At 48.7% G+C, this 10,025-nt stretch overlaps 1 protein-coding gene across 3 annotated transcripts in view; it reads left to right on the top strand.

Moving 5' to 3' along the window:
* Positions 1-238: 238 nt before the first annotated feature.
* Positions 239-10,025, top strand: part of NGF (nerve growth factor) — a 49,833-nt gene continuing 40,046 nt past the window's right edge. For all 3 annotated transcript variants that reach the window (XM_012778395.2, XM_012778394.2, XM_012778396.2), the window contains exon 1: positions 239-286. The gene's annotated coding sequence lies outside the window, so the exon portion shown is untranslated. The remainder of the gene's footprint in view (positions 287-10,025) is intronic.

The following is a 10,025-nucleotide window of genomic DNA, read 5'->3' as shown; positions in this document are numbered from 1 at the left end:
CAATGAGTTTTCCTTTGACCTCAGAAGGTTTGAATCCTTCCCGGGCTGGCCTGGTCCCCGACAGCGATCGCTCTGTGGACCCTCGGACCCCCTACAGCCCGGCACCTCGGCCCAGCCAGAGCAGGTGCGGGGCTGGGGGTGGGGAGGGGAGGGTGGGGGGCAGGATTTGGAGCGGGTGTGACTCAGGAGCCCGGGGGGAGGGGCTAAGAATTCAAGAAGCCTGTGTTGGAGCAGCTCGGTGCTCCGGCACGGCAGAGAGCGCTGGGAGCCGGAGGGGAGCGCAGCGGTGAGTCAGGCTACCCTGAGCCGAGCCCCGAGAGGGGCGCAGCGCGGGCGCCGGCGCGGGCGCGGGCGCGGGCCGGGGTGGCGGGGCTCCTCGCCACCATGTGCACAGATCCCGGTCTGGCGAGATCTCCGGGCACCTCCGAGGTTCCCAGGGGCTGAAGTGCAGCCCTGAGAGGAATGTCCCGAGTGGGTGCGGGGGCGCGGGACCCTCGCGGGCGGGCGAGTCAGAGGGAGCAGAGCTCTTTGGTCGTGGAGTTCCCGGTGCCGGGATGGCCCGAAGTCCAGGAGGCAACCCTACCGCCTGCAGAAGCCGCAGGGCCATGCCGGGGACTAGCTCGAGGGCTAGAAGGGGACAGCGCGCAACTGAGGGAGAGTGAATGCGCGTAGAGGGATGCGCGGGCTGCAAGCGCGCCGGGCCGGAGGAGCGGTGGCCCGCGCCGCGGAGGGCAAGTGCACTGCGCGCCGGCTGAGGTTGTTGCCGAATCGGGGGAAAGTACTATGCCGTCCCCAGGTAAGGGGACGAGCAGGGCAGAGTGCTCTAGACCTAATGCAAGGAATAGAGCCAGAGTCTCAGGGCTCCTCGGCGCGTCGCAGGAGGGCTGGGAGTCCGGATTGAGGGCCACCGGGGTGGGCAAGCCAAGTCTATGAGCCAAGTGGCGGGGGTCGGGCCGGTGTAGCAGGGCCCTCCACGGAGCCGCGTTGGACATCCTCAGGTCGAGGTCGCCAAGGCTAAACGCTGTTATTTGTGTCACTCGCCTCAGCTCCAGCTGTCTGAGCCAGGTGTGGAAGAAGTTGGCATGGAAGGTCGAGGCGGGCAGCGCCAGGGTTCAGGCGGTGAGGATCTAGGGGGGGCTGGGGAGAGAGAGGACTCAGGGGTCAGGGAGCTGCAGCTTTGAGCCAGCATAAACAAGCGGCTTAGCTTAGTTTGATTACAATGCTCCTTCTTAAAAAGAAAAAAAAAATCTCTGAGATTCTTATGGAAGGTGTTTTCTGCTTGAACTTTCTCTTCTCTTGTGACTTGAGAGATTAAAAAAGAGCCTGCTTGCTGGGCTGGTTTTTCCAAGTTGTTCCAGGTTGGAAGTTGTAACAGTTTGAAGGATAATTTATGGGTGTTTCATGCATTAAAGTGTATTACATGAAAGTGTCTTTTGGGTGCTGTGGGTATTAAGGAAAACTTAGTGCACGTTCCCAGATGGAAACCAAAATAGTGCTCTCCTGGGTGTCTCTGCCCCATCTGTCATCTGAGGCCAATGGAAATCCTGGAGAAAAGGCACTTGATTAATTGCCCTGGCTCCATCCTCTGGGCGCACCCACCGCCAGCGCCACTCCCCTCCTCCCTAGCAGGCACAGCCAGCCGCTTTCTGCAAATTCAGAAGTGGTCGGGGGGCCCACCAGCAACTTCTCTCCAGGGTCTTCAGACTCCTGAAGCTGTCAGTTAAGTCTGCTGGAGGGGACTATTTCTTCCTCTCAAAACAGTGCAGAAGGGCAGCAACAGTTGGCCCCTGCCGGCCCTTCCTGCCCAGTGTTTACAGTTTCCTGCCGAAAGTCTGAAACTTTCTCCTTCTGCAGACTCGCAGAAGAAAGGCTATATTAAACCTGACGAGTCTCTTTTGTTGAATAATAAGTCATATGTCAACCTGAGCAATCCAAACGTCAATTCATGATGGGCAGTGTTTTCCCAGAGGTTCAGAGGGGACTGGTGGCTGGGGGTTGAGAGTGGTCTGGGGGCTGAGACCGGCCCAGCTGGCATTGACTCATAGAAGTGAATGCCCCTCTTGCTGAGGGGGGGGGGTAATGTCCCATGCTGCCAAACCCCTCCCTAGCACTTTCCCCAGCATTTTTATGCAGGTAAAAAAAGGAAGCCTTGAAGGGAAAAATGTTAGGAGGAACCACAAATGAGAAACCCAGATCTCTGGGGACACACAATTTGGTAGGAAGGTGAGAGTACCTCAGAAGATTTTATAACCACCTCTTGGCACCACTTCCTCCCCTGGGCAGCCACCTTACCCCTGCAGCCACCCAGGCCCACCAGAGAAGAGAGAACTGCCACTCAAGGTAGTCATCCTAGTGTTGATGGCCTTTTCCCCACTTTTCACCTTTGTCAAGGAATGAGGTTCCCTCCTCCTATTGCCCACCCCACAACTCCCTCACCCCGAGGGCCAGTGGGAGCAGGGAATGAGGCTTCACACTGCCGCTCTCTTCCAGGGAGAAATCTGTGCCTTGGCCAGGAAGGGGGCCCCAGCTGCCTACATCAGCAGGGAGGGGAGGGCAGGGCAGGGCAGGGCTGGAGCCTGAGGGAAGTTTCTCATCATTACCGAGATTAAACTGATGAAAAAATCAAACAACTTTCCTTTTAAATGAATGCTGAGCACTACTGCTGCTCATTCGTGGAGTGCCCTATTGGAGTACCCTGCACCAGAGCCTCAGAGAAACTACAAAGATATGCAGCCACTGCTCTTCTCTTTTGGTATGGAGCAGGGCCAAGGCCAAGGCCCCCAAGCAGACTTCAGCGCTAGACTGGAGACTAGGGGCCCAGCCATTTACCTTCTCCCAGTCAGAACTTGCAGGGACTTCAGGGTTCAGAGAAGGCCTTGGAGACTTTTGCTGGTAGCAAATACTCTCTTTGCTTTCAGAAGGCAGTGAAGGTTTGCTAAGGGTTTGCATAATATCTCTAGATATCTGTGAGCAAAAACCCATGTTCCCAGAAGATACCTTTCTTTGACACAAAAAGAGTCACAGTCTCTTTCTTTGACTGGCACCTCTGATCTTGCAAACCATGAGCTATCAGGCATAGCAGGTCCTGAGAAATCAACTCTGTAGTGGACCGGTTTCATAGAACAGTGTATGGTGGCATCAGATAAATAAATGAGGATGAAAGACCCTCAACCACCTCACTGCCTGACAAGTGGGGAAACAGTCAAGATCCTAACTCCAAATAGCAGTGAGACCAGGATGCCCCTGAAGCTGATGTGCAAATGGAGAAACTGAGGCTTTGGGGTCCTTGGCCTTTCAGTTGGGTGTTCACAAGCATGGAAATGTCACTATTTGAGCCAAGGAGAATAGACCTTCAGCCACAAAGTTTAGCCATGACTAGAAACATAAAAACATACAATAGAGAAGAGTTTCTCGTGGTTTGTGATGTTTTCATTGCTTCTCTACAGGCTACTTTACATGCTTTCGAGGAGTTTCTATAGACTATTGGCCTCAGACTAGGACACAATAGAAATCAGATTAAAATATTGAGATGATCTCTTATATTTTTCTCCTGTATTTTGGGTAAACTTCCTGTGGTAGTTTCTAAGTTATGAGAAAAAAAAAAAGGAAACGTAGGTTTATGACCTTTAGCAAGTCACTAAACTTCTCTAGCCTCACTTTCCCAATCCATAAAGCAAGCATATTGGATTAATACTGTTTCTCAATGGGGCTATCAGTATTTTGGGACAGTTCTTGAATAAAAATGTGACCAATATGAACAGTATGGGAAGTTTAGTATCCCTGCCTGACCTAGTAAATTTCAGAAATCATGGTGACAACCAGAAATGCTCCCTATATGGAGCTAAATGGTCGTATTAAATGATAATGCTGCTCCCAGTTGAGAACTCCCTTGGAAATTATCAATAAGGGGCTTTCTCCAGGCCCTCTGTTGGGGCATCTATGGTTGATCATTGAATTGAGCTTCAGAAGCACAGCTCTGGCTTTATCCTCCAAGAGCCAGCGTATCAGACTCCAGGCTGCCATCAGCAGGAACCTCAGTGCTGTGGCCCCGCCAGGCATCGTCCTTTGCCTTTTACAGGTAGAGTGTGACTAAAATTGACCTATAAGAAAAGGAAACCAGGAAGAATGGGGATAAGGGACAGGTGCTGTTAGAGCAAAGCAGCTTCCTTCTCTGCCATATGCTATTACAAACATAGGCAGACTGCCTGCCTGGGGAGTCCACAGCTCTGGGAGGAAATCCTCTCTCCTTTACCAAATGGATCACACTCTGGCACCAGGAGGTCCCTTCCCTGAAGCAGAAGCCTCCCAGTGCTGGCAGCACTTAATACAACATGAATACACGTTGACATCAAATTAATACAACTGTGCCCAAGCTGTGAGAATAAATGAGAATCAATAATGTGACATTTGATTGAAAGAAAAATAGGCTAGCAATGCTACACTGGAGGGATGGTGCTTGTGGCATTCTCAAGTACAACAGCTCACATCATCCTCCCCTCTGCCCCAAGGTCTCAATGTGGGACAAAAAATAGGACCATTTGCTTATTAATAGCATGAAAAAATGAATAATATATTTGGAGAATATTATAGGGAAATATACTTGCTACTAATGCCCAAGCCATTACAAGTAGTAGAGAAAATGAGCTGCAGAGCTTGGAGCTGATTCCTAACAAGGCAAAAAAAAAAAGAGAGAGAGAGAGAGAGAGAGAGATCCCCAAATAAGGTTGGTCTGATGATGAAATCTGTCAGGTGGGACTAACAACAATGCTTTTCGAATTGCCCAAGAGTTTGGTGAACCTCTTTCACGTGCAGGAAGTCTTTTTATTAGCAGTAGTATTAGTCTGAGTCAGACAGGCAGGATTTTCCTGAAAATTCACCACGAGGCTAAGCAGATTGAGATGTTTTGGCACGGCCCGTGGTGGCTTCTGCAGGTGGAGAGCCCTGCAAGTGGAAGAATCTGGCTATAAAGTCAGTGGGAAGGAACAGCCCAAGTTCCATGCAGAAGCCGGCCCACATCGGGCAGTTACAATCCGCTACGACAGGGCTAGTTTCCCAATAGCCACGAAGTATTTGCTGTCTGTACAGATCTCCCTTTGGCTGTTCCTGCAGTAGCCAGGCTTGGTGGCGTGCATCACCTTCCCTCTGCCTGCTGCTCCTCGGTGAGCCTGGGGAGCACTGTCCCGTCTGGGGGAAGCCTCGAGAGCCCAGCCCTTGCCCAGGTTGGGGGTGGAGGGCACTGTCCTGTCTCCAGTCTGTCATCACCATGGATTATTCATAAAGTGACTTCCATTTCTCACTTGTTCAGCCTAGCGAAATGCCATCCCATTTTTGGATCTCAGCAGACCTGGCTCAGAGGTCAGCAGAATGAGGTGCCACGTCGTCATTTGTGAATGACCATGTTGAACCCCCATGATGTGTCCCCAAGAGGGACAGGATCCTTTTGGATTGAGGATTACAATTTTTGAAATTGTAGGAGAAGGAAAAGTGCTGCTTTCTAGCTGCCTGGAGGATGCTAGACCAGCTGAGCAGGGAGGAAGGGCACGGCGCTCCAGGAGAGCAGGGACATGGGCAGGCCTCCCTGTACCTGGGTGTCCTTATCCGTAAACAAAGGTAGCAGCAGCAGCGATGCTGTCATCTGGCTGCTGTGCACGCCGAGTGGGCTGGCGTAGGTGGAACATCAGCACGGGCCCGGCGTGAAGCAGGTGCCTGACAAACATGAGTTTCCTTCTTTCGTGTTCTCCTTGGATGGGACTGATCGGAGGGGAGCCCTCCCTTTGTGCTGTTTCGTTTCAGGTAGGACAACATCATCTTTATATTTTGGGGTTTTTTTTTTAAGCATCTTTGTGTATATAAACTTTGGTGCCTGGGGAGAAGAAATCTTTTTGGTAGCATTGAAGGCTTCTCTAGGAATTTACTCACCTATATTTTGACCTTCTGTAATTAACATTCTCATTTTGATAGAATTTTAACCAAACATTTCATCTTCTGAATTATCTTCACCTCATAATATCCGGGTAAGAGGAGACTCAGGGATTCTCCTGTAATTTTCTTTCAGAGGCAAACTTCTCAGACTTTTATTTCAGAAATGTTATGCAATGCTCTCTAAATAAGGAATTTCTTAAGGATGGCCATTTTTATTGGCAGCTTTTCCTTATGTTTTGGTTCCTTACCCCACATAACAACTCCTTTCTGTTTTCCGGATTTTAAGTTTCTTAGGATATCTTCAAGTTTGCAGGAGAAGGACGAAGGAGAAAGTGAATTTTGCTGGGGACAGCAGGACATTTGTGCATTCTCAGACCAAGGGCCAGGCTTGAGCAGCTGTCGCTGCGTTGATTTAACCCGTAGTAAAAGGGGAAGACAGTCCCTACCCCACAGGGGAGGTAGGTCCTCCATATAGCAGGCTATGGATCGATCTCCTCCTCTGAATTAGCATTTTTATTAATATGCTATCTGGAGGACTGTGCGGACCCAGAATACATGTAAGTTGTGATCCTGTCCCAAGGAGCTTGCTCAGGAGTCTAAACTGAAATGGCTTCAGAGGCTTATCAGATAGTATAAATGGGGCAAGGCCATAGGGTGGTAAGGACTGTGGAAAACCCGAGAGGATGTGCCCCACCAAAAAGGGACAGGCCATTGGTTGTTTTGCAGGATTGTAGGTCTAAGGTGGCCAGATCTTGCAACTTTACAAGAAAAGCCAAAACTTAGAGATTGAATGTATAATTTCTTCCCTTTCAAAACATCCATACAGACCGGACCAAACCTTCTGTAGTGTTTTTAATTTTCTTATCTAAATGAACACTCTTGGAGTTACTGTGAGCAATATCAAAACCAGAACTAGCTGAAGAACAACTAATTGTGTGGCCAGAAGACCTCCATGGGAAGGGTCTTAATGTCAAGGAGACCTCCGGGGAGGCTTCTTGGAGGAGGGGGTGTCTTGTAGGCAGGTAGGATTTTGTAGAAGCCCTGGCACAAAATTAGGTAAAATTGGCTTTGGGTCCAAGTTCCACCTCTTGTTAGCTCTGTGACCACAACACTTAATCCCCATAAGCCTCTGTTTCTTCATCTGTGAAAGGGAATCGTAATGCTGACCGCAGAGGGCAGTTGTGCAGATGAGAGGAGAGAATGATGGAAAGTCCTAACCACAGAGTCTGGAATGTAGCAAGTGCCCAGTAAGCCTAACCTCTGCTCCCAACTCTGGGCATGTCGGGTGTAGCCAGCCCAGAGGGCAGTGCAAAGGAAGGGCCAGAGCCAGGAATAGGCAGGGCCCTCACTGAGCTTGTGCACAAGTGCTTTTCAAGGACTTGGATTTCGATAGCTTTTTCTGCCCCGGGAGGAGCACAGAAGGCATAGATTATTTTTCTTCTCTCCTGCCCTCTTCTTGCTTCTTCCCAAGGCCTGTGGCTGCTTGCCCAGTGCCCTCTGTCAGAATCCCACCCTTGAAAAACCAGACCTGGGCCACAGCAGAAAAACAACCCTACTCGGTAAGGAGGAGAAGTGCTCTGGGAGGCTGTATAGACACGCACGGCAAATATTCAAGGAATTCTTAGGAATAAAAAAAAAAATCGCAAATCTGGATTTTTGCATGAGGCCATCCTGGGAACATGTTTTCTCAATTAGCGTGCACATTGCTTGGAGTGAAGTCACCGAGTCCGCAGCCTGTCAGTGCTGACTCGCGCTGAGCCACCTGATCGGGACCTCACTCTCCATGACCTAAATCTGATTCAACCAACCCGGCCACTGCCCCTAGCTGCTGAAACAAGATCATCCCGAAAATCCTACACCAGGGTGGAGATATACACAACTCCCCTGAAAAGCAATCTAATTTCAGATCCTGGTTGTTTTCACCCCAAATTGAGAAAGACAACACTACCCTTGATGGTGATCTATGGAGTCCCCACAACCCCTTGCATGTTTCTTTTCCCTTACCAGTTATTGTTAGAGAGTGACTGTGCATTGCCCATTAGAGAAGATGAGTTCTTTAGGCTCTGAAAGCAGAGAAAATAGTTTCTTTTGCGAAAGCATGCATCAGCCGCTTAAAATATTACCAGTCGGTGCCTGAGATCAGTGATTATGTATTCTGGACGGTTTCCTGGACTGACTGTTTTCCAAGCAAACGGCTTTGTCAGATATTTGTAATTTCTGAAATATTTTATTAATGATGTCCCCTCGCTGGAGGGATGGTACAGAGCACACAATTAGCAGCATGCCTCAGAAGCAAGATGGTGCCCGGCATCTACCAAGATCAAGCAGGAGGTTAAAAAACATTTCAAATCAACTGTCATAGAGTAGAGGAAGAAAAATGTTTTTCAAAGTATAGGATGAGACCCATTAGCAGGTCATGAAATCAATTTAGTGGCATAGCTCTCATTAGGGAAAAAAAAAGAAATAGAGTAACATTTAAAAAAATCAATATGCATCACGTATAGCAAAGGAAAATGTTCACAAAACTTTTTAGTTGTACTGTATGTATGTATATACACATATGTGTGCAAACCAGCTCATGATGGAAAATGTATTTTTTTACTGTGAGTCATAGTCAAAAAAGTTTGAAAGCTGCTGGCATAGATGACAGCATGATTTAGAAAAAGGTCTAGCTCGGAAGCCAGACAAGCTTGAGGTTAAATCCCAGCTCTGTGATTTGTGGTTGTATGATCTTGCATAACTTTAGTTCTGTAAGCACTGGTCTCCCCATCTGTAAAGTGAGATTAATTTCTCCCTTGTAGAGCTGTTGTGTAGATCAAGTGACGGAGATGTATAAAGTGGCCGGTACTGTGCCTGCCACCAAGGAGGCCCTCAGTAAGTGAGAGCTGCCATCATCATCTGTCTTCTACCCATTCCTCTTCCTCTTCCTCTTTTCCTCTTCCTTTTACTCTCCATCTCCTCTTCCTCTTCCTTCTCTTCTTCCTCCTGCTTCTTCCTTGTCTCCTTTGTGACTACTCAACCTCATCAAAACTATGGCCCCCTTAGATGTTTTTATCTCTGAGGTTTGCTTTTTCTTTGCAACCCCAGCAAAGAAGCAACAACAATTATATCCTATATTTGGCCCAACCTTCTCACCGTCTTTCTCCCATTTCATGCTTTGGCGAACCATCTTGCTGTGATTCTGTTCCCCTAGACACAACCGTGACAGTAATTGTCCAAGAGGCACAAGACATCCTTCTCCCTGTCACTGGGCACTGTTGGGGGTATCATGGCCTTTCCTGGCCTTGTCACCAGGATAAATGCTTCGGTACGGTGACTTTGGAAGGAGCTTCTGTTCCCACAAAATAATAACCTTCCCCCTCAGTATATTTTTGTAAGAACAACAGAGCTAAGATACTATTAAAATGTTGATATTGTCAAAATTCTAAAGAAGTTCCCAGCCAGAGCAGAGAGCCTAACATTGTCTCATGAGTAGGCTCCAGGCTGCCGCAGTGCAAATGGTTTAAGTTTCTTTCCTGGTAGGAACAGCTTAAAGGTTCTTAACGTGGACACTGCAGCTGACACCTTCAGGTAAACCAAACTCTAATCCTAACTCTAGCCTTCAACCCAACGGGCAATTTGTCACTGGCCTCAGACCTTCAGTTCCCAGTGCAGGGCACATGGAAGGGTGACCCACACCAAGATTCTACTTTAGAGCCACAAAGGTGACATGTCCCAATTTTCTTGAGAGCCTGGCTAGGGCAGCCTCTGAGAACAGATCAGTGATGACAAACTGCCTGCCTCTTTGTTCACCGGGAAGCTTTGCCTCCCTGCCCCCTTCTGTATTTGCCCTTGTTCCCCTGGGGCTCATTCCAGCTCTCTTCTAGTAAAATGCCCTCCCACTGGGCCCCATTTTCACCACTAGGACTCAAAGAGGATTATTAGTGACATCTCCTCACATGCTGAATTCCTGTTCAGACCAAAGATTTAATGCTCCTTTCTAGGCAGTTAAGACATCTCTATTTGAGGTTACAGGGCAATGGGACAGAAGGGGAGAAATGGGACCTGTTCCGCAGATCATTTTCATTTCTCTAAGAGTATCCTCCTTTCCACCACTCATTCCA

The sequence above is a fragment of the Microcebus murinus genome, chromosome 2, assembly GCF_040939455.1.
Source record: "Microcebus murinus isolate Inina chromosome 2, M.murinus_Inina_mat1.0, whole genome shotgun sequence".
Taxonomy (NCBI): Eukaryota; Metazoa; Chordata; class Mammalia; order Primates; family Cheirogaleidae; genus Microcebus; species Microcebus murinus.
The sequence above is the reverse complement of the archived record's forward strand: the minus strand, read 5'-3'. Positions and strand labels throughout refer to the sequence as shown.